The 24,358-nt window shown below is 49.8% G+C and overlaps 1 protein-coding gene across 5 annotated transcripts in view; it reads right to left on the bottom strand.

Moving 5' to 3' along the window:
• The window catches only part of TOX2 (TOX high mobility group box family member 2), a 129,085-nt gene that overhangs the window by 102,661 nt on the left and 2,066 nt on the right, over positions 1-24,358 (bottom strand). The window lies entirely within an intron of this gene.

The raw sequence follows: 24,358 nt of genomic DNA on the forward strand, positions 1-24,358 counted from the left end.
TCTATAAAATAGGGACGACGGTACCTATTAAGTGCCATATGCTGTGCCAGGTGCTATTAAACCAATTTCAATTTGGTTCAAATTGAACATGGAAATTGGATGTTTCAGAAACACCAGAGGCTGCTGAGGAAGGCTCACAGAGCTGAGCACATCCAGGAATCGGTGACAGGAGTTCTGGGAATCATCTCATTACTGAATACTTACACAATAGCAAACTAAGTGACAAGGAGAAGGACCTGGGTAACAAATGGTGACAAAGGGGACCGACGCCCAGCCCTCTGCATGAGGAGGGGTGGAGGGATCAGAATGGGCTCCAGAGAGGAAGAGTCTTGTGGCCATGCCTCTGCACTCCTCCCGTGCTGTTCCCTCTGCCTGGATTGCGCTTGCCCAGACCCTCACACAACTGACTTCACAACCTTCACATCCTGCTTGGAGATCTCCTTCCTCCCCAGAGAGGGATCATCTGAGTCACCTGCACTGAATTGTTCTCCTCATAGCACACCCCTCCTGCCAACGGTTTCTGCCTATTTGTTTCGATGGTTTTCGTTTCTGTTCATTGTTCATCTTCCTCCCCAGGCTGTGAGCTCCGTGATGACCAGGACCCTCTGGAGCCTTGCTCATCTCTGGGTCTTGGTTCCTAGCAGAAGGCCTGACATACAGCAGATGCTCAACAGATAGAAATACACACGATCCGTAGATCCAAGACCCAGATCCCAGAACATGGAGCTTGTGTGAAGGAAGAAGGAATATAGATTCTGTACGATGATAGAAAGATGGAAATTTCAGACATATTGAAGATCTGGAAATACACACACAAAGCTGGGAGGGTGCTAGAAAAGCCTATCCATGCATGCTTCTATAGGCTTAAGATGGGAAAGGATGTTCTAGACCCAAATTCATTAGCACACAGACATTTATTTCTTCATTGCAACACTGTTCATAAGAAAATGGAAACAAGAATAAAACCCAGGGGTGGCCTGGGTTGCTCATTCAGGTGAGCATCTGACTCTTGGTTTCAGCTCAGGCCATGATCTTCGGGTCATGTGATCAAGCCCCGTGTCAGGCTCCACGCTTAGTGCAGAGTCTGCTTGTCCCTCTCCCTCCTATCTGCCTCTCTCTCTCTCTCTCTCAAATAAATAAAAATCTTTAAATGTCATGCTGTTGGTGCTTTGAAAAACAGAATAAAAGCCATTGATAGGTATTGGTTAAATAGATCACAACTCGCCATACAGTGGAATACTATGCAGCCATGACAAATGATCTGCATTCTCTTGATATGGAAAGAAGCCCACCTTGCTTGTTGGATGTTGAACTAACTGGAAACCAGAGACTCCAATAGGCAAAAGGTATAATTGATTGCTATGAAGAAAGCGTGGAGGTGAAAAGCCTTGGATTATCATTTATTAATTCATTGACTCAACAGCATTCTCTGTTCCCTCTGCCTAGTCCCTATTCTAAGCAGGGCAGCGTTCCAGACAGAAGGGCCGTGTGTGGTCAGAACACTGTCCTTGCCCTCGAAGACAGCTCAGCTTATACATGTACATGAGAAATTAGTACATAAGGGAGACACTCCTCATGGTTAAGGGCTGCAGGGTCACCGGTTGAGGGGGCTTCCCAGAAAAGGTGTCATCCGAGCTGGGGATGGAAGGAGGGGTAGTGGGGTATACAGAAGGGAGGAAACACGTTGAGAGGCAGAGGTGGGACGACACGGGGCAGGTGCAGAAAGTCCCTGCATTCTCTACCAAACACTGAACTCCCATGGGTGGGAAAGGGGATCTTAGAACTGAGCCTGGGTCCAGAAGATTCTGGGCTTGATTCTGCCACTCGTGAGCCAGAAAGAGGAATTCTGGGTTTATGACGATGCCATCCCCTGGTACGTGGTCACAGAACAGCTTCCCGACCTGTACTCACTCACCCTGAGAGTGCCTGCCCCATTAAACATTTGGGCCAAGGTACCCAGTGCAAGATGGAGGGGGCGTCCGGCTCTACAGACCCTCTACTCAGTCGGCTCCTTCTGGGGTCAAGCCAGGGAGGGGCCCTTGCACCTTGATGGAACTCAGCATTTTTAAGTTTAGTTCAGTTTTTTTTTTTTTTTATTTGGGGCATTCTGAGGCAGCTCGATGGTTATGGTTCCAAACAAAGAGAGATGACTCAGCTTCATGTGAAGAGCCGAAGCCTTTTGGGACAGATATTTCTGTTTGAAAACTTCTTTCTCGGCCACAGGGGCAGCTCTTCCAGGCTTCCTTGTTTTCTGGACGTTCAACTGTTCCCAGAGTGGGGGCAGGGACGAGAACCAAGCTCTGGGGGCCAGACTGCCTGAGTCTGAATCCTGGCACTACCCCTTACTCACTCAGAAGATCTGGACAGAGTTATACCCTCTCTGAGCCCACATTTACTTAAGACTGCCTTGCAGGGTCTTTGTGCAAAGCCGCCGTCCCTCACGGAAAGGGTCTGGTCCCACGCCTGGCACGAAGGGAGTGTACAATAAACATCACTATTAGTAACCAGAGCGACCTGTGCTGAGCTTCTGCGGTGCCTGGATTATCTCACTTAATCCTGCCAAGCACAAGGTCTCAGTTTAGGGCTGAATCAACTGGGGCTCAAAGCTGTAAGCTGACTTGAGTTTCCATCTCCCCGTTCAAGAGGGTCAGTGCACACACACCCCAGGCCGACGTAGGGGAAAGCTGTACAAGCTCTTTCTTCCCATCTGACTCTCTCTGTGCCAGCAGCCAAACGCACACACCCCCTGCCCACAGCCTTTATCTGCAAAACGGGGACAAGATTCTGAGGTTGTTGAAATAGTCTAGTCACGGCTTAATAAAAATAATGCCACGAAGGTGCTTAGAAACCTTTAAGGTTATCACTCCTTCCTCTGGGACAAGGAGTCAACAAAAAGCCAAGCTCTTCATGTACAATATCCCAAGAGATGTGTAAAGCTCTTTGGGAAAACACCCTCACAAGTCGGGAGGAAACCCGAAAATGAGACAGAGGTGCGAGCTCAGGCAAATAAAAAAGATTTTTTAAAAGGGACTTTAAAATGACCCATTATCAAATGGCCACCCTGCACCAGAACATGAACTCAGGGTCTCTCAAACCTCTGTTCTGGAACAAATGTAAACAAACAAACAAAGAAGAAAAAGCCGATGCAGGCGAACCCACGGTAACTGGAGTCAGTCAAAACCCTTTCCATCCCCTCCCCCGCATCACCCTGAAGGACATGCTGACAGAGCAACCTTAATAGTAACTGACTAATTGTAAACCCTGTGATTACCAGGGTTGATTTCCATGGTACTTCCTTTTACAGCGCAGAGAACCTCTCCAGAGTGTAATTGCCAAGTTCAATTTTAGCTCTGTCACATCCAACCATCGCTGCTAACTAAGGCGGCCGCTTCCTTGCCAGGTAAGCTATAATGAAGTCGGCTCCCTGCTTAATTTCACAATATTGTGATGCCCCCGTCAGCACCTGTAAGTGCTGAGAAGCTCTGAGCTGCTGTTAAGTAAATCCCGCCCAAGGGAAGTGATTAAAGCTGCTTTGTGCCTCTGGGGGGGGGGGCCTTTCTGGATCCTCCATCCACCGGGAAGTTGGGGCTGCTTAGTCCCATGCGCCTGGTCGCCCAAAACGCCGGCCACCGTGGGGTCGCACTGTGCACCCAGGCATGCCCAGGGCCCTGCCTCCCTTCCTCCTCCGTCAGTGCCTCCCACAGCCCTGCCAGAATTCCCACTCATGTCTGACTGCTCAGAGTGTCACCAAATGGCCCTCCATACAGCCTCCCACAGCACCACGTGCTTTTGTGGGGTTAGGTGCAACACAACGTTTCAGCCTCGTTTTGTCACAATACCCTACTGGCCTTGGTGTCTGTCCATTATGACGCAGCTGCCGCCACACACATGACTCCTGACTGGGTTCCAACAGCACAACTGTCCCCTCAGGTGATGCCAGGCTTGTTTGGCCTGATTTTGTGCAGACCACAGACCCAGAAATGGGCAGGAGCAAAGGGGTGAGGGCTGTGCCCTCTGAGCGCCCACTACTGGCCGGGCACACACCAGGTACTCTGTACCCATGTAATCCCCACGAGCTTCCAGAGCAGCAAGGGAGCAGGGGCACTGCCCCTTGTCTTATACTTGGGGAAACTGAGGTCTGAGACCTTCCATGAGGCTGGTGAGAGGAATTGCCTTCAGTTCCAAATGCCAGTCAAGGCTGTCTTCTCGTGAGGAGCTGCCAAGCCTCTTCCCCCTGGTCAAAGAAATCATCCAATAAACCTATTTCCCTTTTCACTCATCTGCCAGGAAGCCCGGAGCCAGCTTTGAAGGCCAATTTCAGTAACTGCAGAGCCCCAGGCCAACGTATCTGCTTTTTTCATTTTCATTTTTCACCTAGAATTCATTCTATTTTATGTTTTCCTCGGCTTTAATTTTGTAGGTATTACATATACCTCTATATCTTCCTATGTGTTCTTGCCACTGAATAACCAAAAATAAACAAACAAGCACTAAAAGTGAGACTCCGAGAGGTTAGGCGGTGTCCCAAGGCCCCCCAGCGGGCCCAGCGGTGCTCTTCCTACTACTGTCTGACCCCAGCTGCTTCTTCCCCTCCTCAACCAAAAGCAGGTTCTGCACATTGCTTCCTGCCAAGAACAACAGCGGGGAACAGGTCCTGCCACATCCCCACTCACTTCCCAACAGGAGGTAACACTAAGAGGAGCACATGCTCTGTCCCCGGTACTGTTTCCTGCATTTTTACATACGGCTTCTCAAGACAGCTCTGTTAGGCAGATGCAATTATTACCCCCATTTTACAGAGAAGGAAACTAAGGCACAAAGAAGTTAAATAACTTGCTGGATATGCACAGCTAGTAAGTGTCGTAATGGGATGGGGAGTAAGTTTCTGCTCACTGCAGTGTTGGCAACTGAGTCCCTAAATCCCTCGTTTTACAGATCAGGAGACAAGGTTCTGAGGGAGAAAATGTTCCTCTAAGTCTGGACTTTGACTATCAGGTCTGGATGGCTGCCGCTGTAGAGGGAGAAGCCAGGGGCTCCAGGAGCCCCCCTCTCAGGGTCCAGCCAAGGCGAAGCCATGCTTCTAAAAGCGAGGATACAAGACTACTCTGGCCAGAGGTACACAAGGAGTTTGCTGGGCAGAAAGTTTTGGGGTCTCCAAGGCCACCGTCGCAGCCCCTCCGCCACAACCATCCTGGACCTGTGTGGTGGGACAGGTGTCGATACCTGGCTAGGCCCACACAGGGAGCTGACAAACACACTCCTCCCAGCCACACTGATGTCTGAGCCTCCCGTTCTGCCAAAGACAGTATGGAACTGAACTGTGAAGCATAAAGATCTGGGTTCATATCCCAGCTCTGCCACTTATTAGGTGTGACCCCTTGGTAAGCATGAGCTTCTCTGCAAAGTGGGCTATTGACGCCACCTCCTTGCTGGGTGTCTGTGGAGATGCACAGCCCACCAGCCCCGTGTCCTCCCTCCCAGGGGAGGTTGCTGTTTCGGTGCCTGCCTCCAGCAGCATCCTGGCAACTCCCCCCAGGTCATCGATCGAGAGATGACGGGGGAAGGAGAGGGCAGGGAGGTTTGCTCCAACTTATCTCACTCGGGACATGCTTTCTGGGACAAGACTGAAAAAATTAAATAACAAAATGTGAGGTGGACTAGAAACCCAAAGTCGGGACTGATCTTGCTAGAACTGCCAAGACTACCTTGGGCAGGAAGGGAGGGCTAGCAGAGACCCCACGGCTTGTCCCACCGCTGGTGGAGCATCTGCGTCTCCCAGCCAGCTGCAGGGTGGGCTGCCGGCCCATGTGATGCATCCCAGTTACCATGGTTTCAGTTTGTTCTGCGGCCTGGTAAAGAGGAGCGCTTTCTGAGTAAAGACAGAGCCGCTGCACTGTCCTGGACGGCGCACAGGCAGGAGCCCGCGGGCCCGGAAGAGAGGCTCTCAGATTACCTCAGTCCCACAGGCCCCTCGCTACCTGACCCAGGGTGGATGGGGGCAGGCCCTGTTTTCAGATGAGAAAACCAAGGCCTGAGGCTGACGGCACCTGCCCAGAGTTTCATGGCGAAGCCACAAGGAACAGGAATTCAAACTCGGATTTGCCTGGCTTGTCCTGTTTTTCCAATTCTGTGCTGGCTCATTTATGATCATTATTCCGGCTCCCAGAGACCTCAGGCCTTTTCTAAAGTGGCACCCCCTGAGATGCCTTTGGGAGCCTGCTGAAGGCTCAGGGACATCAGAGGCAGCTCATGGGAGTAATCTGGTGGTTCCCCAGGGGTCTGGAAGCTCAGGTCCTCACACCAGATCTGACAACATCCCCAGTTCATGGTTCAAAGATCACTGGCCAACAGAACTAAATCCAAACCCTTACTTAACCCAGCACCCCAGGCTCACCTCTCAATCCTACATATCTGACCTCTCCCTCAGTGCCTCCTCACCCTTTCCAAAGCTCAACTCCCTCCTCTTCCACAAGGATCTCCTGGATGCCCACATGAGCATCAGTCTCTCCCTCGTCCCAAAGCCCACCAAGCCCAGCCATCTTATGTATAACCTGCTCGTGGAAAGGTCTTTCCCCACCTCCCTCCTAAGACTGGGTCACATGGGCACTGCTCAGGGGACATCTATGAACCAAAAGTTCCTTTCTCAGGCCAAGCATGCTGACACTTAAAGGGAACTGGCATTTCAATCGGTGCTCAAATGTGCCAAGCCTCTCCTTCCACAGGGCCTTTGTACATGTTGCTCCACCTAGACTGCCTCCCTTGCCCCACATAGCGACCTGTCTTCCTACAGCTCCCGAAGTTCCCTCCGACCCTCTGTTTCCTGGCCACACAGCACCTATGCCGCTCTCCTAACCAGCTCTGTTATGTTCACATTCTGTGTTTCATTATGTCATTACATGTCTCTTGTTCACCCTGGAAATCCCTCCACAGGGCCTAGCACACAGCAGGTGCTCCATAGATGTTTCTTGTCAGCCATTGCAGATTACAAAGATGACCACGGGTCCTCCTGTTTCTACACGCGTGCCCGCTGCACAGTGATGTCACCGCTCCTCTTATCAAGAGATGGGGTCTTTTTCTTCCCACCTTGAAGCTGGGCTTAGCCACATGACTTTACCTGGCCACTGAGACCGCAACAAATGGGCCACGAGGAAAAGCTTGAGAAGCATGGGTGCACTAGAGCACCTCACTCTTGAGGTGCCAGGAGCCCTGAAACACTAAGTGAAGGAGCCTGCCAGCTGCTGGAAGAAGAGGTTTGGGGGAAAGCCGGGCTAGCAATCAGCCAGCTCCCAGCCAGCAGCCTGCCAAGTGCCACACAGGTGAGTGAGGCCATCCAGCTGTCCGGGAACCAGCCACGTGACCACAGAGGCAGGAGGGGGCCTTGCAGAGACCAGCCAGCCCAGCCCAGAGAGCCCTCCAGCCAAGCCACAGCATGTCAGCTAAATAAAACGGCAGTTGCTTTAAACAACTAATTCTGGGCGGCTTGTTAGCACAGCAAGGAGCAGGAGCTGACAGAAGACCACGGGCCATGATACGCTCACAGCAAAAGAAAAAGGGTCTGGTCTATACAACCTCAAGTTCAGGAGAATGCAAGCCTCTCGGGAGAGGCAAAGCAGCTGGAGGGGGAGGCTCAGGCCACGAGGTTTGAACCCTACTGTCCTCGGACTTTGGCTTCAGCCTGGACAAGGCAGGCACTCACCTCTGTCTGCGATGGGAACAACACATCCTATGGCAAGTCTTCTAGGATGGTTTGAGTCTCAACAGGGAACACATGTGAAAGGCTGGTGTGGAAGGGGAGGCAAAGGAAGCCAAAGACTCTCTGCACGTGGGAAGACAAATGTTGCAGAATAAAGATCACGAATTCGGAGCTAGACAGATTCTGGTTCCTGATTCACACTGCTACCTGCAGTCTGTGTGACCTTAAACAAGTTTCTCAACCTCTCTGAGCTTCTGGAGTCACCTGAACAGGTGTCAGGTGTCTGTGACGAGGTAAGAATGATATGTAACTTGCAGGACTATTGTGAGGGTGGAGGAAAACAGTATGCGGACACCTGGCACATAGTAGGTATTCAATAAATAGCAGCTCCTCCTCCCTCGCCACCCCAGGCTCGCGCGTACCTCTCCCATTTCCCTCTTAGCCCCGCCACCCCCACTTGGCAGTGACGGTTTCCAGGTTTGCTATCAGCATCTTGTGCCAGGTGCCAGGTTGGGACTGTGGCTTACATAACGTCATGAGAGAGAGAAAGAGAGCAGTTTACTTGAAGAAGGAGAAAGAGCTGGATGTTGCCAGCTTTGACTGGGGGAGAAAACTCGGGCCGTGGAGAAGACAGTAGAGAAGGCTGAAGAGGATTCAGACCAGAATCTTCAGCCTCAAAGTCTTGACACACCCAGGCCCCCAGCCAGCTTCCTCTGGGATACCTGTCTGTGGCCCTTCCTCCTTTCACCTCCACGGCCCCTGCATGCAGGAGGGAGGGAGGCAGCGAGGTGGGGTCAGCACGATGGCAAGGCCACCAGCTCTCACCTACACTTAGGTTGCTGGCCAGCAGTGTGATTCCAGAGCCTCTGTGCTACAAAGCACTGACACCAAAAGTAGAAGCCCCTCTGCCCCAAGGACTCCAAATGCCAAGAACATGGTCTACAGAAAGGGTCCAGGATGGACTCCAACCCCCGACCCTAGCACGCATGCACACGTGCACACAACACACACACACACACACACACACACACTCTCACCCATCCCCCAAAGAAGCTGATCAGGGAAGACAGACATATGGGGAAGAGGCCCCAGTGTGGGGGCAGGAAGAGTCCCAGAGCAGAGGGGTGCAACACTGGATTACTCCCCTTACAGGGATCACACCTGCCCCAAAGCCCTCCGGGGCTCCCCACTAGAGGACCCAAACTTCATAGCCTGGTAGTCAGTGCCCTTCCCAAACTGCAGGCTTTGCCTCCCCTTCCACACCAGCCTGTACCCATCCGGACAGCTATGCCCCAGGTCCCCACACCACCCGTCCCTTGGCCTTGGCCACACACACCCCTGCTGGATGAGGTCATGGAGGTCAAAAATGGGAGCCCTTGCAAATATGTTTGCGTTCCAGTCCCAGTGTGACCGTGGCCCAGTCACCTGACTTATGGCACCTCAGTTCATCTGCACAGCAGGATCAGCTTCTACTCCAAGTGTGGTTGTGAAGATTAAATAAATAAGTAAAACACCTATCCCATGAAAGACACGAAATTAATGGCTCTTCTGTTCTCCCCTCCTCTATATGTCCCCATCCTAAACCTTCTTGGAAGTCCTGGCTAAATGCCTTCTTCTGCCAGAAAGCCCTCCCGGAACACTGCAGGTCTCAGGGATTCTGTCCGAATCTCCCCCTTCTCTATCCTTCTCCCTCCCCCCTCTCTCTCCCTCTCCCTCCCTCTTTCTCTTTTTGTCTCCCTCTCTCCCACTCTCTCTCTCCTTCTCTCTCTCTCCTTTCTCTCCCTCTCTCTCATCCCGTCTCTTCCTCCCCCTCCCTTTATCCCTTCTCTTCTCTCTGCTCCCTCTCTCCTCCCCCTCCTTGGGCTCGAAGTAAGAGTTGTCTTATCTGTGCAGACCACCACCTACCCACCCATCCCTACCTGCAGGCTCCATCACAACGTAGGGATAAGGACCAAGGACCAATCACGACCAAAACCATGGGAGGCTGCAGCATCAAGAGTGCCCAGAGAGCCGAAGTGGCTCACCCAAGGTCACACAGCAGAGTTCAAACAAGAGTCAACAGTCCTCCCTCCCCTTCCACATTCTCAAGGCGATTCTCAGACAAGGCTACAGTGTGTGGATGCTGAGGGGGTCCCACCCAGATCCCCCTCTCCAGGCTGTGCATCCATCCCCCAGGCTGTGAGTGCTAATGCCCCCTCCTCTGCAGAAATCCCCTTGGCTGATGGGAGAAAAGCACAGGAAGCATGGCACCTCCGCCTCAACATTCCCTGAGGAAAGCTCCCTGAGGAAGCCGATGGCCTGTGACTAACTGACAAGGTGTGCAAAAGGCCACTCCCAGCCCTGGCTTCAAGGTGGGACCAGCTCTGGAGTACTGCTGTCCCTCCTGGGCTCCTGGTGGGATCGGGCTGAAGCAGGTCTCCGGCCGAGACCCCCTCCTTGCTCACCTTCTCCCCAAGCCCTGTCCCAGCGCCCCCATGCCCCTTCTCGGGAGAGCACTCTTTCACAAGCATCCTTGTCTCAGGCTCAGCTTCTAGGAGGCTCAGCCTGACACAAAGGCCTCGTTTCTCAAATTGTGGTCCACTGACAAGCAGCTCAGCATCTCCCAGACCTCGTTAGACCTGCAAACTTTCTGGCCCCATTCCAGGTCTTGGGAATCAGAATCTGCATTTTAACAAGACCCTGTGTGATTTGCATGCACGTTAAAATTTGAGAAGCTCTGGCTTAAGGTCAGTAGTCACCGGCCAACTGTGGGGACCATCCGGCCAACATGGCAGTAACAAAATGTGTCCATCTGTAGCAGCAATCTTACAGCTAATGTGGGCATTATCCAACCTTGATTATTCACTGCAGAGGCGAGCCAGCACCCCAGCCACCGGTGTGTCATCCCCGTGGCCCATGCTCTGGTGAGGGCAAATTCCATGTCCTTCTGGCTTGAGCTCCAACCCCACACACCTTACTTGGTCACCAGAATTCTGCTTCTCTTTGGAACTAGTCTGGCATCCACATTAGTCAATTAAAGCCTTTGCCTCTACCCCTTCTTGAGGAGACTCTACCCCCAACACCAGACAGGGGTTCCCCAAGGGCACGCCTTGAGAAGATGCTAGAAAGAGGGGTGGTTAGAATTCTCCAGGGCCCCGAGGGACATAGGGAGGGGGAGCAAGGATGCAGATGTCTCTGCCTTGGAAGAGGAAATTGCTGGCTGCCCTGAGTCAGAAACCCCTCTTCAGAGGCCCCTCTCCAGCCAGCCCAGGGCAGGAGTCCCTCATCCTGGTGTGAGCCCCTCAGAGTCCCTCTACGGGGATGTCCATGACCTTTGCAAAACTAAAGGCAATAACCAAGTCCTATGTGCTGAACGGACCCTGGGGCCAGCCCCGGAGACTGCGATAATCCAGACGTGTGTTTGGACAGGAGCACCCTGCAAAGCTCGGTCAACGCTGCCTGTTGCCTAAGGAGGGAAGCGGTTCACCTTTTGCTAATCGTCCTAATTCATTTTTTATTACTAACTTTCCTGTTTTCTATTTGCCATCTGATTGAAGATATTACCAAAGGCATTTAAACAGCGTCAGGCCGTACCACAATGGCAAACATAACTCTTTTTATTGAAATCTGCATTAATATACATATAATTCCCTGATCACAAAGACCTCATGGTCCACATGTTAGACATTAAGTGAAGGCAGGTTTGACAAGAGGCACAGATACAACTGAAGGTTCTTCAAAAAACAATAAGCCACATCAGGAGGGTGTGACAAAACAGGCACTTTCTCGTGCTGCGGGGGAACATGGGTGACCCTTCTGGAAAATGGCAAGACAACCTGAATCAAGAGCCATAGAAATGCTCACCCCTTTGGACCCAGGGGTTCTGCCTTGGCCCGTAGCCAGCAGCCTGGATCTTTCCACAATGGTGGGAATGTTCTTTATCTGCACAGCCCAGTGGCTGTAGAGGGCTGGAAATATGGCTAGTGTGACTGAGGATTTAAGTTTTATTTGGCTTGATATTAAATTGAAATAGCCACACGTGGCTAGTGGCTATCGTGTTGGACAGGACAGCAAGCCATCATGGATTCTCTCCTAAGCCATATCATCACCTCCGTCTGTCCTTCTGCACCCACTGTTGCCCCCCATCCAATGTTTTCCCCCAAGACAGTCGCCAAGATTCTTCTAAAAATGCTCCCACGGCCCTTGGGACAAAAGCCAAGCTCCTGGACACGGCCTTCAAGGCCTCCCAGGGACAGAGAGCCCCGCAGCTCCCAGGGAGCCTGAGATGATCCAGGTGCTGGAGGGGCAATGACAGCAGCGGAGGGGACAGCAGCAAAGGCCTCGCCAAGGGGGTGGCACTGGAGGAGAGAGTTAAAAGCCTCGTGTGTCGGAGTCTGCCAGGTAGGGGGCAATGCTCAAACCAGATGTAGAGCAGCACATGGTTCTCCCATCGACCTCTGCCTTCCCGGTAATCTAGTGACAGGGGTGGGGCATGAACAGTAAACATAAGGAACGGGCCTATTATACACTGTGAGAAGAGAAAAGACAAGACGGGTAAGGGGTTTCTGGGGGACCCAGGTGGGGTAAACAGTTTGCAGCACTGAATCTTTAGAAAGAAAAGTACCCAAATCAACACTGTTCTTGAGTCTGCATAGTGGAAGAGTGGCAGGGGCTCTCCCCCATTCTCTAAACTTTTTGGCAAGTAACATAATCTTCATAATTTACAGTTTAATACAAAGAAAGGGGTAATAACTCTGGGACAGAAGTCACCAGAAAAATCCTGCTTGCTCAACAGAAATGTTCCCACAGGCTGGAGATGTTGTTATCTCTGAAGGCCAGACCGACTGTGCCCCAGATACCCCAACACAGGCAACTGAGAGCGACACCTCCCTCCTGAAAACAGCAAGGTCACCACCAGCAGGGAGATGGGAGGTGGACAAAACAGGGGGCTGAGGTCTGCCAGCCCTTGCCCCAGAAGCCAAACGCCAATTAAAATCCACTTCAGCGCTCCTCGTTGGGCTCAGCTGCAGGTGATGGTGACATGTGATTACAACAGAAATTCAGATTTGTTAACACCTGCAGGCCTGGGGCACCTGGCTGGCTCAGTCCATAGAGCACACAACTCCTGATCATGGGGTCGTGAGTTCAAGCCCCATGTGGGCTGTAGAGATTACTTAAATAAATAAGTAAATAAAAATGTAAGAACAAGACACTTGCAGGCACCAGACACCGCCTCTCACATTTGTATGGTTAATCGTCCTGACGACAATGTACAAATAAGACAAGGTAGGCCCAGAGACAACGTGATTTACTCTCAGAAACACAGCCTAGGATACGTTACAGTAGCCATCTCTGGAAAATATAACCTCCACACTGATTCATTCATTCTTTCAACATCTTTTTAGCGAACACCTACTACAGAGACACCACACTAAGGTGCTGGGGACTCAGTGGTAAAGAAAACAAACATGAGCCCCAGTGGTCTGAAAGGTGGAACAGACACTCAAGTCGTCACATAGATGCATCGAGCAATGGGGGGAAAAAACACTAGAGGTTGTGACGGAGAATAATGGGATAAGCGCAGTGATTAGGAGGTAGGAGTCTTTGAGAAGGCACAGAAAAATGAGCAGGAGCCAGCCGTGTGGAGAAGGAAGGGAAAAATATTCCAGACAAAGGGAATAGCTCACTCAAAGCCCCTCAGCCTAAAAACATCATGGTAGGGGAGACTGGGGAGGGGAGGGGGTTAGAAAACAGGAAGAAGGCCAGAGTGGCCAGAATGGGGTCAAGGAGGGAGAGGCTGGCTTTGCCATATCCCCAGCAGGGAGCCGGGTGCCTCAGACAGAGCAGCTGGGAGTAAGACTGGAAAAGCAGGCAGGGGCTAGATCACAGCAGGATTTAGGGACCAGAAAAGGCATTTGATGTTATCTACACACCAGGGAAAGCCACTGGAAGGTTTTAAGCAGAGGTCTGATTTAGGTTGGTAAGAGTTCTCCAAGCCATAACAGAGAGCCATTGAGTGGTTTTTGCTCCTGGGAAATGACAGGAAGCAACTTACACATCAGAAAGATCTTGATCGTGGCCCGGCCAGCTCCTTGGCTCATCCCGGTATATGACTTGCAGCCACTGGATAGTAAATGTCCCCAAAAGCTAAGCATCCCCAGCTGGCATGTGGGAGGTGGCCGCCTTTCAGGAAAGCAAGACAAAGCAGCAAATGACAGGATGTGTTGACAGAGCATCGGATAGGCACAAGGCTGTTGGCAGATGGAAAATTGTCCCAGAGAACGCCTCAACAGGGTCGTGGCTTATTGTTAATGTCGAGCCATTAGGAAAACACAATTATGTGCTTCACTGATACTGTAAGACATAATCTGAGACAGAGTGCAAACATTGAGTGCTTCAACCGAAAAAAGAGGGAAGGCAACAAACAGAAGAGCCACTGGAGGAAACGCCTGCCTCGCACAGGTGGGTGGCCAAGCCCTCCAGTGTGTGTGTTTGTTTTCACTCCTTGTCTCCTGTCTCTCATTTAAGGGCAAAGTTTGGCTCTTAGGCATCCACAGACAGATTTGGAAAGGAATTATAATTACCGATATTATAATTAACTCTCCCAGGTGCTTAAACATACATTATTATCTCATTTAATTTCATAAGCAGGTAAACACTGGTAACCCTGTTTTGTAGATGAGGAAACAGGGGGCCAGAGGTATTAAGTAGCTTTCCAAATGCCCTTGCTCCCCTTTCTAGCTTCATCTCTTGACACTCTGGTCCCCTCCTATGCCTTTGTACATGCTGTCCCTTCTACCTGGAATGCTTTTCTCTACCTTCCTCACCTGGCCAATTCATCTTCAAGCCTCCTCTGGGAAGGCTTCCTTGACTATGCCAGCCTGGCCTGGTAATCCCATACCCATTTGGAGTTCCTTATTTTCTCCTATCTCTCTAATAATATTGTGGCTCCTCGTGGGCAAGGACCAGGTCTTAAACACCTGTTCCTGCCTGGCATCCACCACACAGCGCTGCATACAGCAGGCAGAGAACGTTCTTTGCTTGGCTGAAGGAATGAATGCACTCTTTGTAAGGTGCAAAGCCGGCATTTGACCCCAAGCCGATGTGACTCCACAGCATATCTCTTGGCCAGAGTTTATGTCGGTGTCTCACGCAGATCAATCAGAAAACATAAACAAGCATGGAATATATTCCGACCGTATGGAGGACTTCCTTCATCCCTCCAAAAAGATCCTGAAAAGCACCACTTCTCTGGGGAAAGCAGGACGTTGTCTATGGGGGTAAAGGGTTAAGTAACTCCTTTTCCTCTCTGCAAGAGAATTTCACCTTTGTTAATTGTCTAGCATAACTCCCCTGGAAACCTGATGAAGGTAAGATGTTAACTACGTTACTAGGCAACTCTGTTTATGGTAAAAATGACCCCTGACTGGTAAGCTGCATCTGGACTAGAAGTAACTATAAATAAATTATAAATATCTGATAAAGAAACCGAACTTTAGATTTTCCTGAGTGTAGTGACTCTTACAACTGATAGGCCCCCGGCAAGAAACCCTGGAAGGAAGAGCTGTTACAGGAGTTATGGGTCCTTTGGGGAATAAGGCTTCTGAGCCAGGATGACTTCCAAAACCACCCATCGTGGGGCTCATTCCCTTGCACCTACACTACAGTCTGCGGGGGTGCTGGGTAGCCAAGAGAAGAGCTGGCGGCCACCTCTGTGGACCGAAGCAGGGGCTGTGGCTGGAACTACTCCTGCGGAGGAGCAGATCCTGTGCCCTGCTGACACGTGCTGGGTCCCGCCCACCTCTGTCAACGACACAGGGACCAAGTGTGGCCCATGTGTGTCCTGTGAGTCTGAATGTTTAACTGAACCTCACAGAGTCCCTGTGGGAGAACAATGAGAAAGAAGGGAACTGATCCGGAGAGAAAAGAAACCATCCCAACCAAAACCACCACCTATTCTGAACTGGGAAGCTCCTGAGACTCTACTATTTGTACCATTTATAAAACACAAAAAAAAAACCTGGGAAGGAGCCTGTGTTCGCTATCCTACAGAGGGCCCAGGTGACTTGAACAGCAGCTGGCCGTAGAAGTGAGGGAGGGCATGATGTACATGATCTCCCAAGGCCTCACCACAAACCTGGGATGCAGCTGTGGTTATGTGAGAACACTGGAGATCAGAGAAGTTAAATGGTAGATCCAAAGTCACACAGCTTGTAAGTGGCAGGATACGAAGCCAGGCACTTGCACTGAACTCAAAATCACACTTGAATCCACTATCTGGTTTTGCAAAACAATTCACTTACAGCTCAGCAGAATGTACAGAATAGAAAAAGGCATGGGGGTTGGGGTGAAAGGACCTCCTTAAATAGTGTAGGTAGCACCCACAAGGCACTCAGTAAATATTCGCGAAGTAAATGAGCAACAAAAGGCCCAGGGTCCATATTACACATTATCAAGCTCCGTTTAAGTCAAAACAGCAAAATGGAACAATAAAATTTATGCATGAGATTGACCCTGGGTTATACTACTGAGTTGGATTCATTTCCAACAAGTTTCTAAATCATCCCTGCAAATTAGGCCCAACTTCAAGATAAGCACGTTTTAATTAGCTGTAATACGAAGGCATTCTATTACCAAGTGATGTTTAAAGTTGAAAACCAAGGCAGAAGGCCCAGCTGGGAATCCCCTGGCCCGAAGAAGAGCCAATACATTAAGAGTAAAACCAAGGGGCAAGTTGATCCCCTCTTCCAACCCTGCAGAGGCTGGGAGCTCCGCCTGACACCACAAAGCCTGCAGGAGAGAGGAGCAGAGAGAGCACTCTCAACTCCGGTTCAGCCAACCAGTTTCTCTGCTACCTTTTGTAACATGACCTCCTTGGACCTCAGTTTTCTCACCTACAAAATGGGGACATGTGTGCCTGGCAGAGTTTTTATAAAGACCTAATGAGATGATATGAGAATGAGCCTAAGATGGGTAAATGCACAGCAAATAAATTTGTGCTTATTTCCACTCTACTTTTCTCCATAAAATGGCACAAAATTTAAAAATAAAAATCAGCGAGAGGGGACTTTTTGTTCAAGATGGCAGATAGACATACACTTTTTGCCTCTCCTCTCTTCTAAACAATGCTAGAATGGAAAGAAAAAAGATACACAACAGAATATATATATATATATACACACACACATATATATGTGTATATATATACACATATTAATATATATATGTGTGTGTGTATATATATACACATATATATATTAATAATTCAGATAGATAGATGGATTAAAATAGAATAACTCCAAAAAAAACAAAAACAAAAACAAAAACATTAGAACACAAGAAAGGTCTGGAGATTGGAAATACTAAGAGTGCTTGGAAGTAAGCAGTCAGACTGACAAAGAAGCCTATCACCTCCAAGGCACCAGCACCCCAACACAAGACCTCTGGAAAAGCTATTATCCTAACTGAACCCCAGAACATCCCCAAAGGCAGGCAGCAGGAAGCCCTGGGCCAGGGACATGACTGGACTTTTGTGCTAGCCTACAGACCTTGGAGAAGCTGACTGTTGGATCTGCCTCCAGGCTAAAGCCAGGGAGAAGAACTCCAATTAAATGAGAGATGTGCCTCAGGGACTCCCCCCTGTCGTTAGCCACGAGGCAAGAAAAACAAAGTGCCCTTGGGTGATTGCTGGTCTACCTGAGAAACAGATACTCCAGCCTCAAGTGAGCTTGTCTGTTCCCTGCACTAAGAGAAGTCCCCAGCTTCAAGTGTCCTCCCACAAACCATACCCAGGGCACCCAAAATCAACATTCACATTGCTTATCCACAGAATCATGGATCTCGCAGGCATTGAGGAAACTCACAACTACAGAGCAGATCAGTCTAGACCTCTGTTTACAAGTAAATGTCAGTCATGAGTCACCAGGCATTTGTAGAAAATATCAGCATAAAAAGAGGCCTAATGTGAACAGAACTAACTACCAAGAAAAGAGCTAATGCAGGAAACAGAAGATAACTTTTTATCTTCTGTATTATAATCTTAAAAAAACTCAAGATATTCACATATACTTAAGAAAAAAGGAATAGGATACTCTGATACAAGATCAATCAAGAAACAATACAAAATTCTGGGAAATGAAAAGGTGACAATAAACTTACTGGATATGAACTAAAGAATGGTTATGACTAGAAGTATGTCACCCAACTCCCTTCCGGGGTTAGCCCTTGGGAGAGGGGCTTGAGGGCAGTGGGGAGAGGAAATGAGAATGAATGGGCCCTCCACGTTTTCCTTTATATCCTACTATATTTCTGTGTACCTTACAAAGAATAAAAACAAATTTCAAAAAAAATATGGCAGGACTCAAGATAAATTGGGAAAATGACAGAAGACTGAAATGAAATTGGAAGTTAACAAGCGAAAGACATGCATGGTATCTTATGATATAGTTACAAGGGACCTACTCATTTACCTCCAAGCTTCCTGGGAGCCATTGAAGACTATGCGGATAGGACAGGCATGGACAATGGCCAACACTGAGGCAGGGACCAGGTGAAGGGCCTCTTGTTGAAGCTGTGGCGGGACTCCAGCCCAAGGAGAAAGCCATGGTCCCTTACCCAGAGCTAACTCACTTAGGCACGGCCCAGAAGCTTCTCAGAAATCAGTGTGGAGTCCTCCCCACCACACAAGAAAGTGCATGACATCTCAAGAGAAATTCCTCGGCCACAGAAAATTCCATCAATTATCATTTTTCTTCATTCTGACCTAAGAAGCAATTATCCTACAGCGCTCATTCCCATCATGAGATAAGGATGAATCCTCAGCAAGTGACTCAGAGTCTTTAAAAATCATCAAGATGCTGGCCCTTGACTTCCTGGGACCCAAGAGGAGGAAGTTTTCTCCCTAAGATGCCTCTGAAAGAGGCACTTTGGTGCTCCCCTTCCTATGCATTCATCCCCAGATGCCAGGAATGTCACAGCTGTTCCCCTGCACTGAGAACTTCTCTGCCACAGGGAGCTACCTGGGACAAGGAGTTGCACTGATGCCAATGACTGCATGTCGCGAGAACCAAGACGCACAAGCAGTTCCCTCGCCCCAGTTTGGGACAACTCTGAAGTGACCATGTTCCAGGCCAGCTTCTCCCCCCACCCAATGCTGCATCCCTTACTCCCTTCCAGGTATACTTCCTGGGAACTTCCTCCCAAATAAACCTTCCACAGGCAATTCTCCATCTTAGAGTCTGTTTCCAAGGAAGCCAATGTAAGACTGTCTCCAAGGTAGAAGACACTCTCCCCATAACCTATATGGGGGCTGAAGAACTCAGGGGTCTCTGGGATATCTGACCATGTCTGAGCCAAGGCTACATGGCCTAGGCCAGCAACACATCCCCGTTGTCCAAAGCCAAGGGGGGGAAACCTTCCCACATCACAGTCTAGAGCCATGTTCTCCTAAGTGTACTTCCCAGGCCAACAACATCAGCATCACTTATTATCACTGCGCCTTTTCAGCCCTTCCCTAGACCTACTGAGTCAGAACTTCTGAGAGGGGCACCCGGTGATCTGTGTTTCAATTGCCCTCCAGGTGATTCTGAAGGTTGAGAAGCAAAGCATCCCTGACTACTGGGTGAAATCAAACACAAGACATTAAACTTTTCCAGCAGCAGAAGACCAAGAGACAGCTGCGGACAAAAGTCTGATGATCCAGCAACATGAGACATTCCATACTCTGGCTCCACACCTCTGGCTCCAAGGCACTCCTCTACTTACAACCAGGCCAGCTGGGATGGGACATTCCTTATGACAATCTCTGCTGGTGTCCCAGCTCCCCTGTAGGCAAGCCTCCCTGCCTTAGGCTGGCCATACCCACAAACCACCCTCCAGGTGCCCCTGTAGTAGCTCTTCCCTCTACCTAGGACACCCTTCCAGGAATTCTACATGCTCCCACAGAGCCTGCCGGCGTTTCCTTTAAGACTCTGCCATGTGAGGCCCTTCTGCACCCCTGGCACTGCCCCAGACAATTAGATATTTAATTATGACTCTGCATTTTCAGCCACGTTACAAACCCACACAGCCTTCCATCTCGTAAAGTTTCCCGTTGAGTGACTGAGCCTTCAGGACAAGGCTGGGTCCCCTGGCACAGAGTAGGAACTCAATCAGAAGCTGCTGAACATCTGAGAAGCCCAGCAGTAAACGGGTAATTACATATTGGAAAACCCCAGGCTTGTTGCTCATTCTAGAAGGTGCCAGAAGTTTGCTGTTCTACTGTAGCAAGTTGAAGCATCAGGATAATTGATCAAAATTTATTATCCCGTGTTATACAGCATGTTTTCGCTAAGAGATAAAATTACAATTTACCACGACTCATTAAGTTAATAATTACTTACCATATGTTTTTATGGCTGCTCCCAAACCACACTGAAAAATCACTGTGCAGGTTTTTGGTCCATGTAAATAGGATGACTGCCAACCACGTGGATGCAGAATTTACTGACAGGGAGACGCAGGACCAAAATATTGAACAGGTAGCACAATTCTAAAGCTTTGCCCTGCTCATCCCCGTGACTCTCTAGGGTAGCTGCACCACATTTTCCCGGTCAGTGGTTCTCAAACAGGGGCGCTTTTGCTCCCCCGGGGGATACCTGGCAAAGTCTGGAGACGTTTTTGGCTGTCAGGACTAGGCAGGAGGTTCTCCTGGCACCTAATCAGTAGAGGCCAAGGATGCAACGACACATCAGATGATGTACAGGACAGACCCACCCTCCCAAAACAAGGAATTATCAGGTCTGAAGTGTGAACAGTGCTGGGGCAGGGAAACACTGTTCTAGATCAAAGGAAACTTCCATAAATGTTTCTTTCATCAGAGCTTCATAGCAACAGTGTGAGGAAGACATTGCTGTCCCCTCGCACAGATGAGAAGACTGAGGTGTGGAGCGGTTAAATGATGTGCACCAGGTCAGCAGCCCACTCCAGCGAATGGTGCGGCTGCAATTTGAAACAGTCTCCTCTGCCTGATAAACCCAACTCCCCTCCCACACAGATTCAAGAAGGAAATAGACGCCAAGGAAATGAGCAGCTCTCTGTTAATTCATTAGGCTGGACGGGCCAAGTGGAGACTGCTTCCAACCGAATGCAGAAGAAATCAGATCCAGAGACCAAGGCACGGAAACACCTGCTGTTGGGAGGACCCTTCTCCTGCAGCAGCTGGGACAGTCAGTCCTCCAGCATCCAGGGCTGAAACAGGTTCCCCCGCCTCATAACTTTCAATTGTGCAGCTCTTCATGAGTAGAAATGAAAGCGTTTCCTGCTGGGGCCACATGCGGTATATGCATGATTTCCAACCTCAAGGCAACCCCACAGGGGAGGTGTTGCTGTACCCATTTTGCAGATGGGGAGACGGAAGCACAGGGAAGTTAAATAACTTGCCTGTGCTGATGATGGTGAAGGCAGTATGCAAACCTGGTTCTGCCAGGTTCCAGAACTTACACTGCCTTCACATCTTGCAACTAGTTCTAGGAAATGAGAGAGGCAAAACAGCTGGCCCTATGGAATCACACAGGGCTGGCAGTCCTGCAAGGGGATTCCTCGTCCTGTAGGCAAGGACTCAGCTGCTCTTCCAGGCTTTCTGACTGCTCTCTGTGCTGGGCTCTGTCCTCTGGTCCTACTTGGGCAAGCTCCTCTAGGAATGACAGGTCAGCCAAGAGACTCTTGGCCCCTGCTCTGCCCTGGATTTGATGTGCTCACTGATATCTTAAAAGAGCCAAAGAGATGCTTAGTTCCTCAAGCTACAGAGGGAAACTGGCAAGCCCTGAATTCATTAATGCATTCGTTCATTCAGCAAATATTTATTGAGTACTATGTGCCAGGCCAGCTCTGGGAATACAAAAGCAAAGGTAGGCACCGTGGTTCCTGCCCTCTGAAGCATAGGAGGGCACATCTCCTCTGAAAATAGCACCCTCATCCTTCCTGGGGGTACTACACTTTACAATTATAAAGGACATGCCCAGGCTTCATTCATTACTTCTCCTTACCACAGCTCGCCATCTCACTAGACTGATGTTCACTGATTTGCTTTCCCTTTGCCAAGAGGGAAACAGAGGCCCAGAGAAGGTCACAGTCACGCTCAACGTCACCCAGCAGACTGGGGGCAGCAGTGCCAGGCCCGGGCTGTGGCTCCTGACATGCATAAGGTACAGAAGTTTGGCCATAAGGACCCTCAGGACAGACTAGGGGAGGGGCTATGGGGAAACACATTTAGACAGAAAGTAAAGAAGAGCTGCCTCCCATCCTCCAGAGTCCCCAGAACCAGCCATCTCAGCTCAGAGCTCACCTGGCCCAGGTCCACCCACGGGTCCCATCCACAGCCACCTGTGTCCCTGCAGAAAGAAGCAGTGGGGACCTCAGCCACCAGAAATGCTAAGCAGGCCTCATAAATGTTAAGTAGAGGTGAGGTGGGGACAGCACCTCCCACCCCTTGGATTTTCGTCCCAAGGAGACACCGATCATTCACTAGCCGGGCTTGTGTTGACCCCATCAAGATACAAGATGCTGTGCCCAGAGCTGTGTGGGTGGGGAGTTGCATCACTTACCCACGCACTCATTTCCTGAGTAGTTGTGGGTCAGGCACTGTGCCAGATGCTGGGAGCCCACAGAAACCTGTACACAAACAACCAAACCACTGCTACACAGTGTGGTCGCTGGACCGCCGGCAGCATCACCCAGGAGCTCATTAGACATGCAAATTCTCATGAAAAGACTTGTATAAAAATGTTCACAGAGGCTTTGTTTGTAATGGCCCTGACCTGCAAACAAACCCAAACATCCATTGGCAAGTGAGCAGATAAACCAATTGAGCTACATTTATACCGGGTAATATTACTTAGCAATAAAACAGAACTATGGATATACACAATACAGATTAATCTTGATACTTTGAGCAAAATGAAACCAGATGCAAGGATGTATATGCTGCATATGAAATTCTAGAACTTAAGTATACTTGGTACACTGAAACTGAACATAAAGCATTGATAATAGAAATCAGATAAGTCGTTTCCTGTCGAGGCGGGAAAGGAGACTGTGGGCTGGAAAGGAGTATGAGGGAACTTTCTGGGGTATGGAAAATGAGCAAAATCTGGATTGGGATGGTGGTTACCCAGGTGTTCATATTTGTCAAAACTCATGGAACTATGCACCTGAAATTTGCACTTTATTTTGTGTCAATCATATCTCAGTAAAAAATGAGTTGCTATCATTTGCCCTAGATTACAAAGCCACAACTGGTGATTTGAACCCAAGTTTGCCCGGTTCCAATGGCCAGTTTCCACTAGCCTGCCATAGTGGAGTGGGGGACCCCAGGCAATGCCCTGAGCCTGGTAAGTGCCTTGCCAAAGTCTGAATGAAGGGACTTCACAGATACCCAAGGAAGAGTGTCACATTCTCTCCCTAGTCCTTAAACCATGATAGAGACTTGAGGGGAGGGCACCTAAAGTGTCAAGCTAGGAGTCAAGAAACTTGGGTTCAGGCCTCAACTCTGCTCTTCACATGCGATGGAAGCTGTAAGTTCACTATCCGGTGACTCCGTTTCCCCTTCTGGGAATCGAGGAAGAAGGAGAGGATCAGTGGTTCCCAGCATGGGGCCACAGATCCTGGGAGTCCCAGGGCCACAAGCTCCTATCCTCACTGTGGCACTGTTGCTACATGAAATGAGCAATATGCCTGCCACGTATCTGGTAAGCTACTTTTCAAATGCATGTTAATAGTTACTGTGATTAATAAAATAACATCTATTTCAAAGCAAAAATGAAACCATAGCAGCTTTTGCAGTTATGTATTTTCTCAAACAAAAGATACCAAAAGAACAGCCACTGCTCATGACTTTGGTTTAAAGTGGCTGGAATCTCTGTGTAAAGTATCAATAAGGGGACAGTCACCAAGGGAACAGTTGCCGAGGACCCTTCCGGGTCAGCTGTTCCATAGTTGTCCGGGATCACTTGGGCAAATGTTTGCCCTTGTGTTTCTCAGGCCTAGGTCCCTGTGGGGGCAAGCCTCTTGTGTGCACTGCAAGGACCAATCCTCCAGTGTGCAGGCTGTGTCCTGGTCCCGAGTGTGGTCATGGCCGTCCTCAGACCTCAGTTTCTGCTCCAGTTCTGACAGTGATCACTTGTAAGAATGGAGCCTGGGCATTTCCCTCCCCAGTCCCTCACCATCAGACCCTGGTCACAATGCACCCTACCTCCCAACCACCAGCACTAAAGATGACTGCCCACTTGGGATCTGCTACCAAGAGGCATGTGACCCACTCCTAGCTGAGCCAAGTGACTTCCCCTACCTCATCCTGCCACAAGCCTGAAGATTAAGAAGCAGGTATCACACCCAAGGGCAAGGTCAGACCTTTCTCTCACCTACCTTGGTGGCCCACCTGGACACACCCTTGGCTCTGGGTCAGGGGTCCTAGATCACAGACAGAAACCAGAAACACCAGCTTCTCATTCCCTGAGTGGTTCCCTCCCTGGCCAGGTTTCACACTAGTCCTTGGTGCTGAGTCAGAGCTTTACAGAGCTTCAGAATAAAGGCAGGGACCTCAGCTGGGTGACCATCCCCCCACCCCACCCCCAGAAATCTCTCAGGTGGGACCACCCCACTCTGGTGGGGTTTACAGAAACATCACCCGCAAAAGGAGCACTCTGGGCT

Source organism: Lontra canadensis, unplaced genomic scaffold (genome assembly GCF_010015895.1).
Source record: "Lontra canadensis isolate GAN:19392208 unplaced genomic scaffold, GSC_riverotter_1.0 scaffold105, whole genome shotgun sequence".
Classification (NCBI taxonomy): Eukaryota; Metazoa; Chordata; class Mammalia; order Carnivora; family Mustelidae; genus Lontra; species Lontra canadensis.